The 25,499-nt window shown below is 46.6% G+C and overlaps 1 protein-coding gene across 17 annotated transcripts in view; it reads right to left on the minus strand.

Annotated features, from left to right (window-relative positions):
• TANC1 (tetratricopeptide repeat, ankyrin repeat and coiled-coil containing 1) overlaps window positions 1–14,952 on the minus strand; it is a 246,689-nt gene extending 231,737 nt beyond the window's left edge. For 5 of the 17 annotated variants that reach the window (XM_070070819.2, XM_070070816.2, XM_070070814.2 and 2 more), the window contains exon 1: window positions 14,767–14,901. The gene's annotated coding sequence lies outside the window, so the exon portion shown is untranslated. Of the gene's footprint in view, window positions 1–13,579; window positions 13,784–14,766 lie in introns of those variants that run through there. The other 12 variants (XM_089328273.1, XM_070070817.2, XM_070070813.2 and 9 more) reach the window with 8 other exon arrangements.
• Between the last annotated feature and the right edge of the window lie 10,547 nt (window positions 14,953–25,499).

Raw genomic sequence — 25,499 nt, forward strand, 5'->3', positions numbered from 1 at the left:
AAGTCTTTATAGAACAGTATTTTATGATTACAACTCAGATACACTGTCATTATGAATAAAATTCAACCACCAAATATGCTTAACACCCAAGCCACTTTACCCAAGAGATACATAGTTTATAGTCTTAAAATATACTGAAAACTTATATCCCTTTAACCAGGCCAAATACTCAGAATATCTTTCCAACCACAACTGGAATAAATTCAACTTGTGTCCCTTTGATATACTAATAAGACTCTATGCCATTACTTCTCTATATTAAAAAAATTAAAAGTTAAAAATTAAAAATTTAAAAAACTTAATGAGTTGCTAAAATGGAATGCCTATTCCCAAAAAAAGCATAATCTAGGACCTATTTTTGCCAACAGCATTTAACTTGAAGCTAACCAAGCCATTAGAGCTAACCTTCTGCTTACAGGAAATACAGGAGACAGAGGGACAAGTTAAACAACACTACAAGAAAATAAAGTTAGAATATGGGACATCTTACAGGTTCTTTTCTAAAAGCTAAGACAGCGAGGAAGAGAGGTGATGAAACAGTATTTTTCTACATTTAAAACAACTACAGGGACAAAATATGTGAACCTTGATTGAATCTTGGTTCCAAAACAAAAATGGTGGCAAGTGACATTAAGGGACCAATTATATGATACTAAGAAAGTACTAACAATTTTATTAAAAGTGATAATGGAATAGTACTCACATATAGTGTATTATATATCCCCAAACAATATAGTAATAATGTAATTATATAATAGATATTATAATGAAGCCCTCAGAGGAGCTGGTGCTGTGGCACCAGTGGGTTAAAGTGCCACCAGCCTCGACAGCATCCCATATGGGTGCCAGTTCAAGTCCTAGATGCTCCACTTTCAATTCAGCTCCCTGCTAATGTGCCAGGGAAAGCAGCAGAGGATGGCCCAAGTATTTGGGCCATTGCACCCATGAGGGAGACCTAAAAGAAGCTCCTGGTTCCTGGCTTCGGATCAGCCCAGCTTCAGCTGTTGCGGCCCTTTAGAGAGTGAACCAGCGAATAGAAAATCTTTCTGTGTGTGTCTGACTCTCTAACTCTGCCTTTCGAATAAAATAAATAAATCTTTAAAAAAAAAAAAAAGTCCTTGGGGCTGGCACTATGGCACAGTGGGTTAATGCCCTGGCCTGAAGCACCCGCATCCCATATGGAATCCATATGGGATTCAACATCTGGCTGCTCCACTTCCAATCCAGCTCTCTGTTGTGGCCTGGGAAAGAGTAGAAGATAGCCCAAGTTCTTGGGCCCCTGCACCCACGTGGGAGACCCAGAGGAATCTCCTGGCGCAGCTCCAGCCATTGCGGCCAATTGGGGAGTGAACCATCAGATGGAAGACCTACCTCCTCCTTCCCTCCCTCTCTCTCTGCCTCTCCTCTCTCTGTGTAACTCTGACTTGCAAATAAAATAAATAAATCTTTAAAAAAATAAAGTCCTTAAAATGCATACTAAAGTTTGTCAGGTAAATTCACAAGATGTCTGGGATTTGCTTGAAATACTTCAGCAAATTAAGTAACTTAACAAATATCCTTCTCTGTACAAAGGATGCTTTGCAAAAAAAAAAAAGTTTCTACAGTACAATGCATTCAGGAAATACCGAACCTTCTCTTTTCCTTCAAGGAGATTCAAAACAAACATTGTATCTAAGGGTGCTCAAAAATTCTGCAGTTAAAAACAAAAACAGGTGCAGGTATGTGGACTAGCAGATAAGAGGCCAGCATGCCACATCAGAGTACCTGGGTGAAATTCCTGGCTCCAGCTCCTAACTCTGCAGCTTCCTGCTAATGCAGATCCTGAAAGGCAACAGTGATGGCTCAAGTAATTGGATCTGGGGGCAGACAGGGAGTGAACCAGCAGGTGGGAGCTCCATCATGCTTGCTCTTTCTCAAATATATAAATAATTGTAAAAACAAACACAATTACCTGGTTTACCAGATTTTCCCACTCATTTAACTATAGGAATATTTTATTCCATACATAACACCTATTTGTTTCTTGAGAACTAAACTGCAGCTTTACCTAAATCAGTCTGATGTAAGGTTCCCTTTTAAGTCACACACACAATCCTAGAACCCCAAATAACAAGAATTTCAAAATCCCATCTATTTGCAATCTAGTAGCCATTCACTATTTGTGTCTTTTGTATCTGTAATTATGTTTACCTTTAAGTTAATATGTTTCAATGTATTATAAGTCACACCCTCTTCTCTTCTCTTCTCTTCTCTTCTCTTCTCTTCTCTTCTCTTCTCTTCTCTTCTCTTCTCTTCTCTTCTCTTTTCTTTTCTTTTCTTTTCGACAGGCAGAGTGGACAGTGAGAGAGAGAGACAGAGAGAAAGGTCTTCCTTTGCCGTTGGTTCACCCTCCAATGGCTGCCGCGCCCGGCGCGCTGCGGCCGGTGCGCCGCACTGATCCGATGGCAGGAGCCAGGAGCCAGGTGCTTTTTCCTGGTCTCCCATGGGGTGCAGGGCCCAAGCACTTGGGCCATCCTCCACTGCACTCCCTGGCCACAGCAGAGAGCTGGCCTGGAAGGGGGGCAACCGGGACAGAATCCGGCGCCCCAACCGGGACTAGAACCCGGTGTGCCGGCGCCGCTAAGCGGAGGATTAGCCTAGTGAGCCGCGGCGCCGGCAAAAATGTAAATTTTTTAAAAATCCCATTACTTGGAAATCTACAATGCAAACGATTTCAAATTCATCCAAATTGTCAAATCACACTTAGTTTTTATGTTCAAAACTATCTTGAGCTATTTCCAAGGTATTCCAAACCTCCTCTAGACACTCTTCAAAATATATTACTAGCTTCATGGTAACAAAAAGTCATTAACAAACTCCAGAAATCAAAACTTTCCCTAAAGTCCCTTTGCGTGGTACTTGAAGACATTCAGAAATTCACCACAAAGCCCCAGATTTCCATCTTTCTGTACGAGAAATTAACCTATTCTTACAAAACCCTGGCCCAGCGCCGGCCATCTGAGGAGTGAACCAGCAGAAGGAAGATGCTTCTCTCCATAACTCTTAACTTTCAAAATAAGTAAATAAATCTTAAGAAAAGAAAAAAATGAAGTAATGAGCTTAGAAATCACCTCCACAAGGAACAATCAAAGCTGATATCTCCTTGCCTCTGGGAGGTGGATTACAATGTTCAAAACACTTTTATAAACATTCTGTCATTCAACTCTCAAAACCCAACAGAGATGTCTGTCTTCCATCACAGTAGCACAATACAGCTCAACGTGAAAGCCGACAACTTGTCAACCCTCAACTGCCCCTTCCAAGCAGCGAAGAGCAGCACAGAAAACTCGACTCAGCTGAGCAGCACGAAGCCCATCACTCCCAATGGTTATGCTCAGGCTGAACTCCAGGCCAGGGAATATCGCCCATGATTGTGCTTGATGATACCTGCACACAGGCATCAAGCGCTTCACACATCCCATCCACAAGGCCTCTCCTGTTAAAAAGAGAAGGGACTCTACTGTGAACTCACAGCATCTGCCTAGGACTGTCCACTCCCTGTTTTTGCACCATCATCCCAAGGAGCTTTCCATTTTCACCATGTGTCAGTGTTCCCACGTGAAAGGAAGGCAATATGTAAGTGTAAGCATATGTGAGGACAGACTAGACAGCCTGGCAGATCGAAACCACAATAAGCTATCGCCTCACACCTGTTAGAACGGCTCTCCTCAACAAGACAAGATGGCAAGTGTTACTGACAATATGAAGAAAAGGGAACCTTTGCATACTGCTGGTGAGAAAGTAAACCAATACAGCCATTACGGAAAAATATGATGAGGGCTCCTCAAAAATTAAAAACAGAACCACCATACAATACAGCAATCACTTCTGGGTATGTAGCCAGACAATGAAATCAGTATCTTGAAGAAATGTCTGCACTTTCATGTTCACTGAAGCATTATTCACAGTCATCCTAAGTGTCTACCGACAGATGAATAGATAAAGAAATCGTGGTAAATGTATACAATAGGGTATTACCCATTCATTTAAAAACGGAGACAATCCTGCCATTTCTGACAACACAGACGAACCCGGAGAACATGTATAGTGGAATAATCCAGAAACAGAAAAGACAAATACTGTACAATCTCAATTATATGTCAAATCTAAAAAGAGTAGAGTATCAGCAAAGTGAAGAGGTGAACAACTGCAATGACTTCATGAGAAGCAGAAAGCAGAAAAGATGATAATGAACGCACAATGTGCTGGGGGAAGTCAGAAAAATAATCACGAGATTTATTTGAGTTAGGCCTTGAAACATGATCAAAATTGCAGCAGTAGTGTGGGGGAGACGATAATAGAAGAGCCTCATCAGGGCAACATTGACTGTTATATAGAGACCAGATCAGAGAAAATAACTTGCTCAGAATGAAAGCGGGGGAGGCCTTTAGTCCAGCAGTTAAGGCACAGGCTAAGATGCTCTCATCCCACATCAGAGTGCCTGGGCTTAATTTCTGCCACCAGCTCCTCACTTCAGTTTCTGGCTAATGTAGACCCTGGCAGACAGCAGTGAAGGCTAAAGTCACTGGGTCCTTGCCACCCTTGTAGAAGACTTGAATTAACTTTCCAGTTCCCTAGTCGCTGTGGGCATTTGGGGAGTGAACCAGCAGCCAGGAGCACTTTCTTGCTCTAATAAAATTAAAAAAATAAATAAATAATTTTTAAAAATAACAAAAAAAGGGGGGGTAGCACTGTGGTGGAGTAGGTGGGGCTGCTACCTGCAGTGCCGGCATCCCATATGAGTGCCAGTTTGAGTTCCGGCTGCTCCACTTCCAATCTAGCTCTCTGCTATGGCCTGGGAAAGCCATGGAAGATGGCCCTGTACCCGCATGGGAGACCCCGAAGAGGTTGCTGGCTCCTGGCTTTGGATTGGCACAGCTCCAGCCACCGTGGCCATCTGAGGAGTGAACCAGCGGATGGAAGACCTCTCTCTGCCTCTCCTCCTCTCTCTGTGTAATTCTGACTTTCAAATAAATATAAATCTTTTTCTTTTTTTTTTTTTTTTTTTGACAGGGCAGAGTTAAGACAGTGAGAGATAGAGAGACAGAGAGAAAGGTCTTCCTTTTTCCATTGGTTCACCCCCCAGATGGCCGCTAGGGCCGGTGTGTTGCGGCCAGATCCCCTGCCACCCATATGGAAGACCTGAATTGAGTTCCTGGCTCCTGGCTTCAGCCTGCTCCAGCCCCAGCTGTTGTGGGCATTTCAGAGTGAACCAATAGATGGGAGATTTCTCTGTCTCTCTGCCTTTCAAGTAAATAAAATACATAAGTACTTTAAAGTGCATTTTCAAAATACCTGACAATAAGTGACTTAAACTGTGTTCTCAAACTTTTTTGATCATGGAGCACTATCGGGAAAAAAAAAAAAAAACCTTAACCATATACTCCAATCATATACTACTCATTGTATATATTTATGTATAATTAAACTCTAGAGTGTCTGGTCTCCACACTGTGCTCCAGCTCCTGACTCCAGCTTCCTGCTAAGGCAGACCCTGGCAGGCAGCAGTGAACAGTGATGACTCAGGTGACTGGCATGTAGGAGACCTGGATCAGTTTTCGCTCTTGGCTCAGGGCTGGGAGTAAACCAATGGATTGAATTCTCTCAAATTTTTTTAAAAACCTGAAAGATAAGATTCAAACAGTATCTTTAAGCTCACGTTGATTTACTAATAATACAAGTCTAGGGGCAGGTGTTGTAGCATAGTGGGCTAAGCTGCCACTCACGATGCCCAGATCCCATGGAGAAGTGGCTGGTTCGAGTCATGTGCTTCCAATCCAGCTTCCTCCTACTGCACTTGTGAGGCAGAAGATGGTCCAAATACTATGGCTCCTGCCATTCATATGAGAGACCTGGATGGAGTTCCCAGCTTCTGGCTTTAGCCTGGCCTAGTCCTGGCCATTGTAGGCATTTGTAGGCATTTGAGGAGTGAACTAGAGGATGGAAGATATCTAGATATTTCGGGGGGGGGGGGGGACTCTGCCGTTCAAATAAATAATTTTAAATAAGCAATATAGGGGGCTGGTGCTTTGGTGCAGTGAGTTAAAGCCTTGGCCTGAAGAGCCAGCATCCCATATGGGTGCCAGTTCTAGTCCCGGCTCTCCTCTTCTGATCCAGCTCTCTGCTATGGCCTGAGAAAGTGGTGGAAGATGGCCCAGGTCCTTGGGCCCCTGCACCTGTGTGAGAGACCTGGATGGAAGAGGCTCCTGGCTCCTGGCTTCGTCTGGGCGCGGCTCCTGCCTTTGTGGACAACTGGGGAGTGAACCATCGGATGGAAGACCTCTCTCTCTGTCTCTACCTCTCTTTTTGTAACTCTATCTTTCAAATAAATAAAATAAATCTTAAAAACAATAATAATAGGGGCCGGCACTGTGGCGCACTGGGTTAATCCTCCACCTGTGGTACCAACATCCCATATGGGTGCCAGTTCTAGTCCCGGTTGCTCCTCTTCCAGTCCAGCTCTCTGCTATGGCCTGGGATAGCAGTGGAAGATGGCCCAAGTGCTTGGGCCCCTGTACCACATGGGAGACCTGGAAGAAGCTCCAGGCTCTTAGCTTCGGATCGGCGCAGCTCCAGCCATTGCGGCCATCTGGGGAGTGAACCAATGGATGGAAGACCTTTCTCTCTCTCTCACTGTTTGTGACTCTACCTGTCAAATAAATGAATGAAATTTAAAATAATAATAATAATGTATACATCATCTTTGTGCCATCTTTGTCAGATTTGATTTAAAAGTCACTTCCTAGCCTCATAGGAAGACACCTTCTTGTTGCTGTATACACACCTCATTAGTATTACTCTACACTTCCTTGAATCTTTTTAAGCCACCTGCCTACTTTGCGTGGATCAGTTAAAATGCGATAATATAATCCATAAATACATCTGAACAGATAGCACTAGCCAAGGCAGGAATGAGAATGAGCGTCCCACTGACCATTCCAGATGCCCACTCTCCCCTTAGTTAATCCCACATAAGCTAAGTGACATAAAGCTAGCCGACCTGCCCACCACTGTCAACTCATAGATTAAATATTCACAAAGGTTTTTAGTTTTTGAGATAAAGCTCTAACGTTTTCTTCCCTCCCAAACTGGATAATCTAGTCCACTCCACTTTGGAGATCACTGTCTTAATAATGAAAATGTTTTTTTTTTTTTCCCCACAGAAGTTCTGAGTCACAGTTTGGTTAACCCAGTAGCTTAAAAAAAAAGCCATTGTGGTCTTGGGCATCTTCAATCTTAATACCATATGCACTTTTCCTCTTGTGCTGATAACCTTGTGTCCCACATACAGCAGGACCCAACAGGTGTCACAAACCTATTCAGCAAGCAGTCACTGGCAGCAGGTATGATATTACTAACACTGACTTGGCTTCATTGGGATTCTCCCTAAGGCAGGGGACACACCCAGTGAGCCCTTAAATACCAAGCCAGTGGAAAAAAAGTAATGTTGGGAATTATCACAGCAAACCCCTCCCCCACCCCCAAGAACCATGTAACTGCCAGGGCATGAGTGAGCCAAGCCCCTGCAGAAGAACCATTCAGCAGAGCCTAGCTCCTATTTCTGAATCCCAAGCAAACAAAGAGCTGGCTTAACTCCCAAGATGCAAGAGGGGCCCTCACCTACAATGCTGTTGTTTGGGCAACCAACCACCCCTGCTAGAGCCATCCATGTATGTATGTAGGACAATGGGGAAAGAAAATACCACACTGTTTCATCTTCATAGACTTCTTAAATTCAAACAGCAAACTCAGAGTCGGCAGGCACTCAATAAATATGAATAATTGATGTTTCCAATCCCAAGTAATCGAGAGCAAAGCATGGCAGAGTAGGGAGTGTAATGGGTTACATGGGAATAATGACCAACTCTAAGTTTTCAGCAGTCATTCAATGTCCTCCCCAGTATATGCAGCAATTCAGAGTCCCACAGAGGGTCGACAAGCCCACTCTCAAGACTACAGTGTGGACGTCACTCGGATCCACTGGCATGGGGACATGTCATGACCAGTAATGTCACTTTTGGAAATACAGCTGCATGTGGCCTGCTTTGCTGCTTATCCAGCTCCCACCCTCGTGCACTAACAATAACCCCCTTCTTTGCAGGATCCTATTTCTCTCCACAGTCCCATCCTGTGGATCCATTAGAGACTGCAAACTGTAACTCTCCTTTGGCTGGCACCAGGCCAATTAGAGTTCTCTCCAGGATTTTCCCAAGTTGGAACTAAGAGAAAAAAGGCAGTCTCTTAATGAATGTGAGGTTCTGGAGTTGCCAACAGCCAGGTACACTGTGCTGGACACTGGGCTGGGCCCTGGTGATTTAGTGATCAGTAAAGCACATCTGAGCCAAACAGCTCGCACAGTCTCAAGAGACATTTCTTTCCAAACACACCTAAAAGTCAAAAAAGATTGGTTCAACAAATTATGGTAACATATGTAATGGATTGACTAAGTAGCCATTAAAACAGTGCCAATGAAGAATGCATCCTGGTCTCTCTCTCTCTCTCTCTCTCACACACACACACACACACACATCCTACCACATGAATTTAATGACATGACACATGCACCCTCAGGTGTATGATCTTTCTCAATTCTTCAAGGCACGGCCAAGTGTGCCTTAGAGCCTTCCCCAGCCCCCCACCCTCAGAGGTAAGAAGCCACTATTCATGACAGGTGTGGAACCCTAGGTGTGCTGGGGCGGGGCAAGGAAGGGCTGAGTCACTGTGGCTCTAGGCTAGACAGCTGAACATTCTAGGTTCACTTCCACCCACAACTGTGGCTGCAAAGTTTTTTTTTTTTTTTTACTAATAAAGTCCCCCATGTTAGTGGCAAAATCTGTGCTAAAAGCCAGGGACTGTCATCGTCTCTGCAACAGTTTTTTGACTGTGACATTCCTGCCTATGGGTCTCCCCTGTCCAGAACATTCTCCTTGATCAGACACACCTGCAAGAGCCCCTAAAGACAACACCTGCCTGAGAAGTGCAACCCCCATCATAGCCAAATGGAACCAGAACTCTTTTCACTCTCCATGAGCTGTTTCCTGAAAGCCTTCTATAATGCAGGCCCTCTGCTAGAATTCAAAATCTCTTCTGGTAATAACCCCGCAGCCATTCTGCCTTGCTGGTACACTGATAAGGTCTCCCTGCTTCAGGAGCAAACACTGCTTCTTAACGCTCTCTCCTACTCTCACCACAGCAATGGCAGCGATTTCCAATTTCTGTACCTCCTTTACAGTCAATCCCCCGGTACTGACTGGTTTCCTCTTTATAAGGTTTAAATTCCACTGCTCAATGTTTTTAAAAGAGATTCCTCTGAGAATAAAGTTAAAAAACTCAAGATGGGGGCAGGTGTCATGGCGCTGAGGGTTAAACCACCACTAGCAATGCTGGCACCCCATTTCAGAGTGCCAGTTCGAGTCTTGGCTGCTCCACTTCCAATCCAGGTTCCTGCTGATGTACAGCCCGAGAGGCAGCAGGTGATGTACTTGGGTCCTTGCCACTCATGGGACAGATGCCATGGAGTTCCTGGCTCCTGGCGGCTGCCTGGCCCAACCTTCACTATTGCAGTCATTTGGGGAATGAACCAGCAGATTGAAGATTTCTCTATCTCTCCCTCTCTATCCCTCTGCCTTTCAAGTAAATACATAAATCAGCAACAACAAAAAGCTCAAGATGGACAAGCTACAGAAGACACAAAAGAGCCTGCAGTTTAGCACACAGCTTCATGGCAGAGGCTGTTCACTGGATACCAGTTTCCAAGTCGGGCATCAAGCCGCACTCGGTGCTCCTTAATGAGCAAGCGGGACACAGTACAAACATTTAGCGACATGGTGAAAATGGGTCACCTGCAACTCACTACTTTTTTACAGTTAAACCAATACCATAGAGAAAGACTTATCTAGCACAGGAAGGGCAGCAAGATCAGACTTATCCAGTCGTCGGTGCAGAGCCCAGAGCGATGACACCAAAACAGGGATACTCACCCAGGCTTTGTAATCAGGCTGAGAGATAGCAAGATGAAAGGCAAGTAAGACGCTCATTTCTCATTTTTAAAAAAAGGAACAGATTTGAGAGGTGATTTCCTTAAGAATGCTGTCTGTGTTACTAGTATGGATTATAAATCACGTTAGCCCCTGAAGCCTACTTAATAAAAGAGAAGTTGAAAATAAACAAATGATTAGTTTGAGGTATGTGACTTTCTGAAACTCTCTTGGGGAGAAAACTTTTATTACCATTATTAGTGAACTGTTTTTAATCCCTGACATCAAAGCATAGATGTTAACCCTAGGGTTCTGAAACCAAAATAACCCATAAATGAAATACTGTGGGAAACTGCCACAAACTCACACCAGCCTGTTGATCAGGTTTTAACCAATTCACAGGTGACTCCACACATAAACAGAGGTGTGGGGAAGGGAACAAGGAGAATCAAGACCTGTGTTCAAGTTCACCTCCACTATTTATCCTCAAAGCTGGAACCAGGCAGAGTGACCTAACTTCCTGGGCCTCACTTTTTTCACTGAGGAGGATTCAAGGATGAAATAGTTAAGCTGATAAGTTCTTCTAAGAAATCTCCACAGCACTGTTCTCATATTATAGTACAGGCTCTGGAATTCCTACATTTCTCTAACTCCTGGAGAGTAACAGAACTTTAAGATTGCAAGGGAGCCCCATTTTAGGGATGACAAAGAAGAAAAAACCAAGCCCTAAAAATCTTAAGAGTCTTGTACAATAAACACTTTTTTTTAAAAGATTTATTTATTTAAAAGTCAGAGTTACACAGAGAGAGGGGAGGGAGAGGGAGAGAAAGTTCTTCCATCCACTGGTTCACTCCCCCGTTGGCCACAATGGCCAGAGCTGCACCAATCCTTAGCCAGGAGCCAGGAGCTTCTTCTGGGTCTCCCACGTGGGTGGAGGGGCCCAAGGACTTGGGCCATCTTCTACTGCTTTCCCAGACCATAGCAGAGAGCTGGATCAGAAGTGGAGCAGCTGAGTCTCGAACTGGCACCCATATAGGATGCCGATGCTTCAGGCCAGGGCGTTAAAACCCGCTGCGGCACAGCACTGGCCCCACAATAAACACTTTTGCAAATGAGGAAAGCAGATTCTAGTTTTTCTACCACTGAAATAGGCACTTAAAACTATTTTTCACATAGGTGGGTGTCTGGTGCTGAGGTTGGAGGCCCAGCTCCACTTCCCATCCAGCTTCCTGCTACTGCACATCCTGGGAAGCAGCAAGTGCAGGCTGAAGTACCTGGGTGCCACCCTTGTGGAATACCTGGATTGAGTGCAGGGATCCTAGCTTCACTGTGGCCCAGTTCCTGGCTGTTAAGAGCATTTAGGGGGTGAATCAGTAGATATAGGCTTACACTCTTTCTGCCTTCCAAATAATTAAAAAAAAAAAAAAAATGGAGCCTGTGCTGTGGCATAGTGAACTAAGCCTCTGCTGTGGTGCCAGCATCCCATATGGATGCTGGTTCATATCCTGGCTGTCCCTCTTCCAATCCAGCTCTCTGCCATGGCCTGGGAAAGCAGTGGAAGATGGTCTGAGTCCTTGGGCCCCTATACCTGCCTGGGAGACCTGGAAGAAGCTCCTGGCTCCTGACTGGCCCAGGTCCAGCCATTGCAGCCATCTGGGGAGTGAACCAGCAGATAGAAGACATTTCTATCTCTCCCTCTCTCTGTCAGTAACTCTACCTCTGAATTAAATAAATAAATCTTTTAAAAATATTTTTTAAACAGTTCAAAACATGGGGCCCACACTATGCTATAGCAGGTAAAACTACTGCCCGTGATGCCAGCATTCCATTTGGGTACTGGTTCCTGTACCAGCTGCTCCACTTCTGACCCAGCTCCCTACTAATGACCTGGAGAAAGCAGAAGATGGCCCAAGTGTTTGAGCCCCTGCCACCCACATGGGATACCCAGATGAAACTCCTGGCTACCAGCTTTGGCCTGGCTCAGCTCCTAGCCTTTGCAGCCACTTGGGGAATGAACCAGCAGATGCAAGATCTGTGTCTGTCTCTGTCTCTCTGTAACTATTTTAAATAAATAAGTAAATCTAAAACAAAGAGTTCTAAACAAACTATTCTAGTCATTAAAACAAATCTCTCCCTCCCCAACGTCTGTAAGCACTCTGCTTTATTTTGCTTCTGTAAATTGACTGCTGTATCTTACAAGTTACACTAAACTTTTAATCAGAAAGATAAAAATAAAGCCATTCCTCTAAGCCACAAGAAACCTACTCTCAGCCCAGCGGAAACCAAACCTTTGCAATTGGGTTAGAAACATCTCATGGAAACATGGACATAAAGCTAACCTCCAGCTATGCTAGCAGGCAACAGCAGAATATGGATGGCAGCTCTACTAGCCAAGGGATACTGGTTTCAACATTCCCTGGGGAAATAAAGAATTAATCAGCAACTCATGACAGAATGGTGACTAAAAATGGACAACTTAATCATGACAATTCCATTGTCTCTCAGATTGTAGCCTCAATCATCTAGTGTCAAAAACCCACTATGGCACCAAATAAATTGTGTGCTGTTAAAAAGACAAAACGTTCTTTTTTCTACAGGCTATTATGGAAAGCAGAAAAAGGCTGACTATGAATCAGTTAGGTTTTAGCTCCACCATGGCCATAAATTATGATAATTTGGACATTCTGGTGGTTAAACCAAGTAAGCAGGAAAACCATTGCTTTCAAGTCCCAGCAAAGTCAAGCCTGTGGCACCACCACTGCAAGGAAGGGTCATGCAAAGTGACCTTCGGTTTATTTCTGGACTTTACTGCTTCCACTGAAATCGATGACATGATTTCCCATCCCTCACTGTCAAATCGCAACAGCTGGGAAGCCTGGACGCAGCTCACTTGGCAGGTAGCGGCAACCTCCCTGAGAGGAAGCGCTGAAGGATGTCAGATACCACACTTCCTTTCCTTCCGCGTGCCTGTCATTTTTAAACCGCCAGGATGTAAAACGACGATGCTTCTCCACTGACACAAACTTGGGAGAAACTGGCTCGCTCTAGGGAAAGACCCCTTGTGAGATGTTTAAGTAGCTGAGACGAGTTAAACATTCAGACCAGGGCTATCATGAACAACTCCCAGCCGCTCATAAATTCTTTCATTCCCAGCAATCAAGAAGCAGCTGTTAAAATCCAGGCATCTTCCAAGGAGCCGCTCCGAAATACCTCCAGGCTGGCCAGAGAAGCTTCACAACTGCTTCCTGCTCCCTCCCCGCCCCCCTACCAGGAGTGCCAGCCTGGCAGGAATCAAGATGACCCAGGAAGGGAAAAGCGAGACAGAGTAGCGGATCTGGTAAGGCAGCGATGCAGACTCCCTGCGCTTCCAACCCTCTGTGCCAACTAACCAGGTTCCTCCTGCGCCCTGCGCCCTCCGCCGCCCCCCTCCACACTCACACACACGCCAACTTCTGCAGTCCGAGGGGCCCAGCGTTTCCAGAGTCAGAGCCCTTTCCTCGGGTATTCCAAACCAGGAACTGCCGTCCTGCGCCCGAGTGTGCGGTCCTTCGTCTCCCTTTTACCTTGCAACCGCCGCGGAACCACGCAGCTCCGGGGGTCAAGTTCAAGATGAAGGTGCCCTCCTCGCGTCTCCCGGAGTCGACGCTGGCCGGGAGCAGCAGCGCAACAGACGCCAGGGCCACCACTTGCGGCGCGGGGGGCCGGGGACTGCCCGGAATGGGCCGGAGGGGGTTGGGGACCTCGGAGTGTCGCGGAGCCCGGCGTTCTCCGCCCCTTGGCCGCCGCGCCGCACTTCTACCTGGCCACCGCCGCATTTCCTCCCGGAGCCTTACACAATAAGTCTCCCAAGTTTTGAGTACGCCAGTCCAGGGACCTTTCTGTCTGCAAACAATGGCTAGGGCTTCCTTCCCAGCCAGCCGTTCCGGAAAGCCGCCGCGCCAAAGCAGGGAGCCCCCCACACCCCAGCGCTGCGCGCCTGCACCCCAAAGTCCTCCAGGAAGAAAGGGAGCCCTACTCTAAGTAACCCCTAAAAGTGACCACTCTACATCCAGGAACAAGGGAACTCACCGTATTGACAACTCTCGTGTTTCTCAGCTTCCCCCTCCCTTGTCTAACCCTCCGCACCCCCCCCCCCATAAAAGAAAAAAGCGTGAATATGCAAATCGCCAAGTGTTCTGGGAAGCGAAGCAGCACTTTAAACCCTCGGTTTAAGTTCACTCAGCAACTTCGCGACCCGAGCACCCTAACGCCCCGGGGGGCACCCTGGACCCCGTGGTGCCAGGCGCGCCTCGCCCGCGCCTCCCCCGGCCCAGGTACCAGGCGCAGCCCAGGCCCTGGCCAAGCCCCAGAGCTACAGAAGAGGCGGAAAAGGGTGCGAGCGGCAGCGCCGGGGTTGAGGGGTGGTCCCGAGACTCCAGGGTGCCCCGTGTGTTTCCCGGTGCTGCCTACCCCTGCACCGCCCGAGGCCGCCTCGGTCCGGCGCGAAGGAAACGGCGCAGCGAAGGCGCGGACTCCCCCCAAAGGCTCCGAGACCAAGGCCCGGGGCGCCCAACATGCCTGTGCCTATCCCCGGAAGGCTCCCGGGTGTGCCCGGCGGAGGAGGGGGCGCTCCAGAAACTTTCCCACACGCCTTCCCACCTCCCCATCACCCTCTCCGGCTCCCCTGGACCCTCTCCAGTGCCGGCGCCCCAGCCGCTGGCCCTGCCCGCCCGCGCCGAGGCCCGCAGCAGCGCCCGGGCGGCCGAGTTACCTGCCGGGAAAGTTTCCAGCTCCTCGGCGTGTCTCCCCACCCCCAGGGCCGGGCCTCGGGGCGCGGCCGGCTCGGCGCTCCGCGGCTGCCTCTCCTCGCGCTCCCGAGGCGGCCGCCGCTCCCGCAGCTGCCACAGCGAAGGCTGCGCTCCGGCCCGTCCCCCCGCCTCGCTCGGCCCACACCGGGGCCTCATTGGCAGCGCGAATCCCCGCCCTTGCGCGTGTTCCCGAAGGCACCTTCCTCTCGCGCGCCCGTCCGGCCGCGCCTCCCGCGCCCCTCCCGCCCCGGGCTGCGGCGGCTCCGAGGGACCCGCTGGGCGCGGCGCGCGAACTTTCCGCGGGGCGCGGGCGCGGCGCCTCCCCGCCCCTCGTCTAGCGGCTGGGTCCCTGCGGGCGGCGCCCCGGCTTCCTTCAAAGGGGGCCGGTCCCCAGGGCCTGCGCCTGGACTCCCTCCGGGACCGCGCGAGAGGGGTAATAGTATTTTTTTTTTTTTTTTGCAGCTTCTTTAAAATCAATAAAGTGACCTGGCTTCTCTCCTCACTGCTTTTTAAAAACAGCCGCGGAGGACATATGGGAGCAATTAACCAGCTGAAGTTTCCGTGGATGCTTTAGGGTGGCTTGTGTGGCTTTCTTGCATTTTCTCTGCCTCACTTCACTACACACATACACACACACTCACTCACTTTGTGAGGTCAGATGAACCAGAGCTGGAAGGTGTAAGAAGGCATCTGGCCGGGCTGAGGCTTCTCTAAAGGCGAGGTCGAGGCTCTCCGGGCCGCGCGATTGCGCTTAACTTGCCCTGGGCCGGGGTCTACAGCCCCCGCGACCACAAGCAATGTCTGCATCCGCCGAGGGCCGGTTTCGTGCTTCTGTCGGGAGCGAGAAGGGAGAAGCACAAAGATGCTATTATTATGTCTGTTGGCGGCCATAAATTAAACTCCCGAGTTGCCAAAATGTTTTGTTATTCCCCAGCCAGGCAAAGGCCAGAGAAGGGTCCAGGGATTCTTTCGGGAGTCCCGGGCCCTCCAGATCCTCCGGGAAGCACAGGCAGCCAGTCCAGCCCACTGCGTCCCCAGAGCCCCTCAGGCCAGGCGTGCTCGCGGCCGGACCCCCTGGAAGCGCTGCGGGTCTCGTGTGGCCGGCGGGAGCTGTGCACAGGGCACCCCACGGGTGTGTCTGGAGCCCAGAATACAGAAGTTGCTATAAATGGGTTTACAGGAAACCCCTAACCTTGCTGTAGCAAACCTGCCTTTACAGACAACTGTGTTTTAAACAAGTTTCCCCCATAAAAACTTCAACTTCACGCAGAGCTTCCCCCATATAAAGATACTGGCAGGAAGAGTGTTCGTATTTACAGTTTTTATGAAAGGGGACGGAAGCAAAACGCCACACAAGCCCATAAATAAAAGATAACTGGGACGGGCTGGGTCTTTTCACCCATCGTTTCAAAGGCCTGATGATTACCGTGTTGATATTTGAGCAGTCAACAGCCACAGCCTGGAAGTCGGCCTGAGACAAGGATATGAATATTTCAAATAAAATACCAACTTATTAAACCAGGAAAGCTCTTCTTTCTCCACTCTGAAGTGTCTCACTGATGAAAAAACATGATAATATACCTTTTAATTAATTTAAGATGAAATGGGCAACAGTTATGGATCTTTCTATTACACATGTAAAAGCCGGATAGCAACCTTAGTGATAAAAAAAAAAAAAAGTCCATAGTAGTCTAATCTGATACATTAAGATATAGGAGAAAGGTCCAAAGGAACTAGCCTGGTGCAGTCTCCTGCTTCAGGCTGGGCCAAATGCATAATGGATGACATTTATAGTTTGTATCACGTTCTGTCTTCGGCTCTTCTCAGCTATATTTCCAATTTTTAATGAAATTGCTTAGTTAAATTGGGCTTTGAAGGCAGTGAAATTTTTTCCCTCTATTCTCAAGCTCCCTAAGTAGCAAATAGAAAGTCACATAAAATAAATATGTTAATTACTGGCATCATTGGTATTTTTAGTTGAAAAAGTTTTGCCTTTCCAGTTTCAGAAGTCACAAACACTAAGGAGTAACTTCATCACTGCCTCGTTAGGAGTGTTTCACATTCTAAACAGGCCTCCAGCTAGCAATCTGAAATTTGTACACAGAAGGGCCCTGTCTCCGCTTCTTCCTGTAGTGTTTATATAATCCAAACTACATATGTTACTATGCACGATCTGATCTCCAGCTTTAAACAGCCAACATTACATACGGAATGCTGCACTAGGAACTTCAAAGCTGTCTAGAGCTATGGGGAGAAATGGTACGTCTTACAAAAGACAAGGCTAAAACACAGTAAAAAAAAAAAAATCATGGGTGAGGAAAAAAAGGGGGGCTTCCAGTAACATCCGTTTTGTAAGGAAAAAACGTGAATGTTTCCTAAGCATCTTAATATGTGAAGACAGCTGAGCACAGGTTCAAGAAATGAATGTTAAATGCTTTTTAAAAACTTGCTTTTCACTGAAAAAACAAAAGGTGTTCTTAGGTGTTCATCTGTTTGTATTTTGGGGAGCAGGGGACGAGGACAAGAATCACCCCTTGCTTTTCTGGGATTAGCTCTGCTCCTATCCAGTTTATAAAGCTCATTTATTGCATTTCTGTCTATACGGAGCTGGGGAAGAAATTAATAGGGAAATATAGATAGCATGAATATGAGAGTATTTCAAAACATTCTCAGAAAAATGGAATGAAAACTGTGAGTTTATTTTAGTCCAAAAAATTATTTCAAAATGTTTTGTAATACATGAAAAATGCATATATGAAAAAATTATTCATGGATTTCAAAAAATTTTAAACAAACTCATACTTGACATTTTACTTATTTGAGAGGAAGAGGGAGGGAGGGAATGAGAGGGAGAAAGGGAGAGAGAGAGAGAGAATGAGGATGAAAATGAACCATCTACTGGCTTACTCCAAAAATGCCCGCAAAAGCCAGGGCTGAATCTGGTCAAGGCCAGGAGGAGAAACTCCATCCAGGTCTCCCATGTGATTGACAAGGACCCAATTATTTAAGCCAGCACTTCTTCCCCCCAGGGTCTGCTTGAATGCATACTTTTAATTCCATTTTTCCAGGAACTTTTTGAAGCACCCTCATATTATTTGCTGAACACATTTGTCAGACAGACATACATACACTGGGTTCCATTTTTAGCAATTTTCTGTCAGCTCACCATCAATGTAGCTTTTCTCAGCAGAGTGAAAGAAAACAGCAAATAATAAACTGATTATTTTACTGGACCACTTACTGCCCAGGGCCATACACTGAGGAAGGCGTGAGAAAAGAATGTGCCGGCTGAGTGTAGTATGCTCAGATTTCAGAGTACTTCTATTTTAAATCATAGGATCATAGCCAGTGTTTATTATGGTATGTGCAGTATAGAATACATGGTGAGAAGTGAAATGTTTGAAACGGTGGCATAATTAAAAACCAAAACTGAGACGACTGAAAAAAATGTAAGGTAAGAGATCCTGACAAAGAACAATTCAGCACACACTTTTCTCTTTCTTTGGGGCATCTTTTTCATTTTCTTCCCCCTTTTAAACTTTTTTTTTGGGGGGGGGGAGATTGTTAAAGATAAGAGGAATAATGAAAATAAATTAGGTATGGTAGAAGTCAGTTGGGAACAGCGATGAAATGACATAGCCCTACACAGTGCCTGTGTGTGTCCCCATCTGTGGTCAATGCCATGGTCAGATGCAGACTGACAGCAGACGCTCATCCAGGGATGTGGCAAGTCACTGCTGTGCAGTTAGCCAGGCAGCGAAATTAAAGGAGCCGTGAGATGCATAAACCCTGCCCCCACAGGTCCAGCACATGGGCTGCCCATGTTGTAGAAACTCATCCGACATGGGCTAGGCAGTGAATTATTTAAACCGATAAGGAATCCACCAAAGGAAGAAAGCAGTAAGATGGATTCAGAGGTTCACGTTTCCTCCCAAGGACACAGGAATAGCTAGTCTTGGGAGAAGATGGTTTGAGGTTGCATTGCTACGTCACTAACATTGTAAAGGTAGATTTAGACCAATTTAATGGTCTACAGGGGAAACAAATTTTCCTTGTTCAGAAAGCAGAAGGTAATACACTCAGGTAGTAATCCTTCCCAAAATGATAAGTCTTAGAGCAGGCATGTGGTCTAAAGGTTAAGAACCCACAACCCATATGGGAATAGCTGGGCTTGAATCCCAGCTCTGCTCCCATTTCCAGCTTCCTGCTAATACACACACTGGGAGGCAGCAAATGATAGCTCAAGTATTTGTATCCCTGCCACCCATGTTGAAGAACCTGACTGTGGGTTGGCGCCACAGCTCAATAGGCTAATCCTCCGCCTGCGGCACTGGCACCCCGGGTTCTAGTCCTGGTTGGGACGCTGGATTTTTGTCCCGGTTGCTCCTTTTCCAGTCCAGCTCTCTGCTGTGGCCCAGGAGTGCAGTGGAGGATGGCCCAGGTGCTTGGGCCCTGCACCCGCATGGGAGACCAGGAGAAGCACCTGGCTCCTGGCTTCGGATCAGCATGGTGCACTGGCCACAGTGCACCGGCCGCAGTGCGCCGGCCGCAGCAGTCATTGGAGGGTGAACCAATGGTAAAGGAAGACCTTTCTCTCTGTCTCTCTCTCTCACTGTCCACTCTGCCTGTCCAAAAAAAAAAAAAGAACCTGACTTTGCTCCCAGCTCCCAGTTCCCAGCCTTGGTCTGACCTAGCCCCCTGGCTGTTGTGGGCCTCTGGGGAGTGAACTAACAAAAGGGAGATCTCTCTACGTGTATGTATCTTGCTCTGTCTCTCTGCCTCTGAAGTAAATAAACAAACCAATAAAATTTAATGCAGATGCTTTAAAAAAAAAAGGTTGACTCTAGTTAAAATACCTTTAAAAATGTTCTGGGGCAGACATTTTAGAACAGAGTTAGAGTACCACTGGTGATACCTGCATCTGTATCAGAGCACTGGTTTGAGTCCCAGACTGCTCAGCTTGTGATCCAGCTCCCTGCTAATGTACTTGGAAAGCAGCAAAGGATGGCCCAAGTCCTTGGGCCCTTGCACCCACATGGGAGACCTAGAAGAATCTCCTGGCTCCTGGCTTCAGACTGGCCAGCTCTGACTGTTGTGGCCATCTGGGGAGTGAACCAAGGGATGGAAGATCTCTCTCTCTCTGTTTCTTCTTCTCTTTCTCTCTGTAAGTCTGTTTTTTAAATAAATAAATACAAATCTTTTTTAAAAAAAGGTACTAAAATTGGAGTCATAATATGTAGACTGCAGTCTCACTTCGGCACTCACTGTTTATAATGACTGTTAATTGATTTAACCGTTTTTTGAAATGTATTTATTTATTTGAAAAATGGAGAGACAGAGACAGTCAAAGAGAGATCTCTCATCTGCTGGTTCTCTCTCCAAAGCTCACATCAGTCAGGGCCTGAGGAGACAGAATCTAGGAGCCTGTAACCCAATCCTGGTCTCCCACATGGATGACAGGGACCTAAGTACTTGAATCATTACCTATTGTCTCCCAGGGTGCACATGAGCAGAAAGCTGGAATGGAGACCTGAGCCAGGACTAGAACCCAGGCACTCTGATGTGGGATGTGAGTCCTCCAAGAAGCATAACTGCTGTGCCAAATGCTTGCCTGCCCCCGTTTAATCTTATTGAGCCCCAGGCTCCTGAGCTGTGAAATGAGGAGGGTGACAGACAACCCCTGCCTCACAGCTTTGTTGGAAGATCAAATGAAAGTGAAAACCACTTAATAAGTTTAAAGTGGTCTACAAAAGTTAACTTTTACTTAATGCATGATACATTGTCTAGTGCAGGCCTTCCCTGTTACCTGGGACCACTCTGGTTGCAATAGCAACCTGAAGGTCTGAGCAGGGCAGTACAGAATGCTCACATTTGCACCAGCATATAAGAGTGCCTTAAAGGTGAATTAGTAGTAAGTGATAACTCCAGTCAAGTGCTCAGAGACTCATCCAAGGATGCATTGGCCATTCTGATCTCAAACAACAGCAGTAGGAGCCATGTACAATATATATATATATATACGGTACAGGCATATTTCACTATATTTAAATCACCATACGAAAATTATTAATTACATAATATAGTAATAGAAAAGAAATGCTTCCTGGGGCCGGCGCTGTGGCGCAACAGGTTAGTGCCCTGGCCTGAGTGCCAGCATCCCATATGGGCACCGGTTCGAGAACCAGCTGCTTTACTTCCAATTCAGTTCTCTGGTATGGCCTGGGAAAGCAATAGAAGATGGCCCAAGTCCTTGGGCCCCTGCACCCACGTGGGAGACCCAGAAGAAGCTCCTGGCTCCTGGCTTCGGATCAGCACAGCTCTGGTTGTTGCGGCCAATTGGGGAGTGAATCATTGGACAGAAGACCTCTCTCTCTCTCTGCCTTTCCTCTCTCTGTGTAACTCTGACTTTCAAATAAATATATAAATCTTTAAAAAAATGCTTTCTTTCAAAAAATTCGTGCTCAGATTCTTTGCCCGTGCCACTACAATTCACCCTCCAATGGCCACCGCGGCCGGCGCGCTGCAGCTGGCGCACCGTGCTGATCCAATGGCAGGAGCCAGGTGTTTTTCCTGGTCTCCCATGGGGTGCAGGGCCCAAGCACCTGGGCCATCCTCCATTGCACTCCCTGGCCACAGCAGAGAGCTGGCCTGGAAGAGGGGCAACCGGGACAGAATCTGGCGCCCTGACTGGGACTAGAACCCGGTGTGCCGGCGCCGCTAGGCGGAGGATTAGCCTAGTGAGCCGCGGCGCCGGCCAGCCTTTAAAATTTTTAAAAATTCATGTATCAGGGCCGGCTCCATGGCTCACTTGGTTAATCCTCTGCCTGCGACGCTGGCATCCCATATGGGTGCTGGTTCTAGTCCCGGTTGCTCCTCTTCCAGTCCAGCTCTCTGCTGTGGCCCGGAAGTGCAGTAGAGGATGGCCCAAGTGCTTGGGCCCTGCACCCCATGGGAGACCAGGAAGAAGCACCTGGCTCCTCACTTCAGATCGGCGCATCGCCGGCCATAGCGGCCATTTGAGGAGTGAATCAACAGAAGGAAGACCTTTCTCTCTGTCTCTCTCTCTCACTGTCTATAACTCTGTCAAATACATTTTTAAAAATTTATTTATCTATTTCCTCTATATGTGAAAAATGGAGAGAATCAAAGACAGAGAGAAAAACTTTTCCTTTAATTCCATTTTCTGTAAAATCTTGACGTATCCTGGTCTTCATCTAATAGTCTGTTAAGCAGCTGAGCAGTTTAGGTTTGGAGCACAGACTGTTTAAACATAAACTTTTCTTTCTCTATATCTTTCTGGCCTGTGTCATATCTAAACGTTTCCATGACTTTAGCGGGAGTCATATCTGCCTAAGAGAAAATAGGGCACTACGTAATTATCAGGAGAAATTAAACCAGCAGGCTTCATTAGAGAAGTCACCTCTTACCTAGAGCATTTGCTCTACAAAGCAGCTACTTAGTAGAGATTGATTTGACTACTCGGTGAGCTGCAGCTAAAGCCGGCTACCTTCCAGCGATTTCAAAGCTCTTGCTAAACCTCCTTTTGCTTTCACAGCTAATCTGCTGCTTCTCACTCTTTAAGGTTTTCAGTGCTTTGAAAAGACCACCTGAAGGGAAGGTGATTACTGATATGATTACAATAGAAACAGGTTAAAACAAGATGTCAGGAACCCCAAATAAACCAGCAATCACTGGGGGTTAAAATTGGATGGTGTCCTCTTAGACCCTTCATCTTCTTTCCAATCAGACACGCCCCACCCTACCTCCAGGAGTCAACCCAAATGACAGAGGCCTAAATCTTGCTGGACAAAGAATTGGTATGTGCAGAGTGGGGAAGGAGGGAACAAAGGCTAATACTTATATGGGAAGCTATATTTAACTTATCATTCAAAATCAGAATTGTTATATGCAGATAAGTTAAATCATTTATCCATTGCTGGTGGAAATATAAAATAATACAGCCTTTCTAGAAAATGGTTGGGCAGTTTTTAGAAAAACACCAAACACCAGACTACTATATAACCCAGCAATTTCACTCCTGGGCTCTTATCCCAGAGAAATAGTGGCATTTGCTAGGAGTGACAGGCATCAAAGAAGGTGTAAGGAGAACAGTGAGAGATGAGGCTATAAAAGGGCACCAGGATGGATCCCTGTAGTGATAGAAATGTTCTGCTTCTTGGCTGTATGACTGTCAACATCCTTGTGATAGTGTACTACACTTTTGTAAGATATTAATTGCCATTTGGGGTATACTGGATGAAAGGTATTTTATCTCTTTATTGCTCTGTATTATTTCTTATAGCTGCCTGTGTACCAGTGATAATCTTAAAATTAAAAATTTAACTAAAAAAACAGATGGCAAGAAAATACTCAGGAAGCTGAAAACCAAAATAACAACAGAAAATATGCTTTGAAAAAATCTCGTGTGTCATCACTTAGAATATGTCAAAAGCAATGACTATCTCCAGGTGTTGGTTAAAATATAACACCTGGGAATAGTTAGGAAGTCCTTGTCCCACATTGGAGTGACTGCGTTCAATGCTTAGCTCTGGCTTCTGACTTCAGCTTCCTACTGATGCAGACGCTGGGAGGCAGTGCTGATGGCTCAACTGGGATCCTGTGACCCATGATGGAGACCTTGATTTCATTCCTGTATCTAGGGAGCAAACCAGTGGAGGAGCACTCTCTTTTTCCTTCTGCCTCTCAAATAAATTTTTAAAAGATTATATTTATATATTTATTTGAGATGTAGGGTTACAGACAGAGAGAGAGGGAAAGACAGAAAGAAAGAGATTTCATCCCCTGTTTCACTCCCCAGATGGCCGCAATGGCCATAGCTGGGCCAATCTGAAGCCAGGAGCCAGGAGCTTCTTCTGGGTCTCCCAGGCGGGTGCAGGGGCCCAAGCACTCAGGCCATCTTCCATTGCTTTCCCAGGCCATAGCAGAGAGCTGGATCAGAAGAGGAGCAGGGAGGACACGAGTCAGCGCCCAACGGAATGCTGGCACCACAGGCAGAGGCTTAGCTCACTACGCCATAGCATCAGCCCCTCAAATAAATTTCAAACATTTTAAATGCCTATTTTAAAAACCGTAACTTCCAGAGGCGCTGGAGAAGAATGGTCTGTATGATAAATAATCCTGATGACCAAATGGCAGAGCGGCTTCTGGAAACTTCTCCCCCTGGAATGCGAGTTGCACAAGGACAAGGAGCAGGTTGCATGATTAAATGCATATAAATGGTGCGTTTCTCCCCCAGTTATCTGCTGTTGTGTAATGAATCATCTCTAACTCTGTGACTTCATACAGTAACGATCATTTATTTTGCTCATAAATCTCAGGTTTGACCAGGCTCAGCTAGACCATTCTCAGAGTGCACCATGGAGTTGCAGTCGGAACAAGGCTGGGATGAGGTCTGGCCCCGGGACTGTGACAGCTCAAACAGCTGGGAGCCAGAGGAGCTGGGGCTCCTCAGAAATCTGTCTGTATCCATGTGGTTTCTCCTCACGACTCTCCTGGCACATTCAACCCTTTTACATGCAGCTGAAGGCTTCCAGAGCGAGTTCCCAAGGGTAACAGCAAAAGCTGTTGGCGTTTTCTGACATGGACTCTGAAGTCACGTAGCATTCTTTAACCTCTTGCTGAGCGCTCTTGTGATGTAACACAAAGACCTTGGCTTCTGAGCCAGAAAGACTTGTGTGCATGGCCAGCTCTCCCTTTCCTAGCCAATGATTTCACCTCTTTGCCCCAAGGCAAAACTGTTATCTTAATAGTTGGCACAGGATTCCCCCCTGGAAGGTAAGCTGTCTTTATGGGGAAAGCATTTACTGGGGTAGGGGGTGAGACCTGCTGATGCTGAGTAGGAGTTAAGTGATAAGGAACCAGAGACAAAGGCCAAACTGCCCTGAGTATGGCAAGAAAAGGAATTTATGCAAGCCTCTAAGGCTACTGAGAGGAGCCCAGAGAACATGGAGAGAGAGCAAAAACTGCATACAAAGGACTTTGCTCCCCACAAGAAGTTCCTTGCAGTGGGGTGGCTTTTTCTACAAATTAGGGTCCTTCGTGTTACATTTAAAGTGGTCTGTGGTCATGCGTTGCTTCTGTGTCCATCTGTATGGTCCCCCTCCCTCTACTACTGACATCCATTTTTTTTCTGGTTTAAAAAAAATGTTTATTTTCATCTACTTGAAAGGCAGAGAGAGAGAGCAAGCAATCAAGAGAAGGAGAGAGGTCTTGCATCTGTTGGTTCACTTCTCAAATGCCCACAACAGCCAGGGCTTGGCTGAAGTCAGGGTGCCTGGAATTCCATGTAGCAGGGAATCAATTAATTGAACCATCACTTGCTATCTCCTAGGATGCATTAGCAGAAACTGAATTGGAAGCCAAACAGTTAGAACTTGATCTTGATCCAGTACTCTGGCATGGGACTTTTTTTTTTTTTTTTTTTTTTTTTTTTTTTTGAGAGGAAAAGAGAGAGTGAGAGAGACAGTGTGTGCTCATATCCACTGGTTGACTCCCCAAATGCTCATGACAACCTGGGCTGGACCAGACCAACGCCAGGAACCATGAACTTAATCCAGGTGTCTCACAGGGGTGGCAGGAAACCAATCATTCGGGCCATCACCACCGTCTGCTAGGGACTGCATCGGAGCCAAGCTGGGTATCAACCTCTAATATTAGAAATAGATGTCAACACTAG

This window comes from Oryctolagus cuniculus, chromosome 3 (assembly GCF_051225735.1).
Source record: "Oryctolagus cuniculus isolate XC-2025 breed Fujian yellow rabbit chromosome 3, ASM5122573v1, whole genome shotgun sequence".
NCBI classification, from domain to species: domain Eukaryota; kingdom Metazoa; phylum Chordata; class Mammalia; order Lagomorpha; family Leporidae; genus Oryctolagus; species Oryctolagus cuniculus.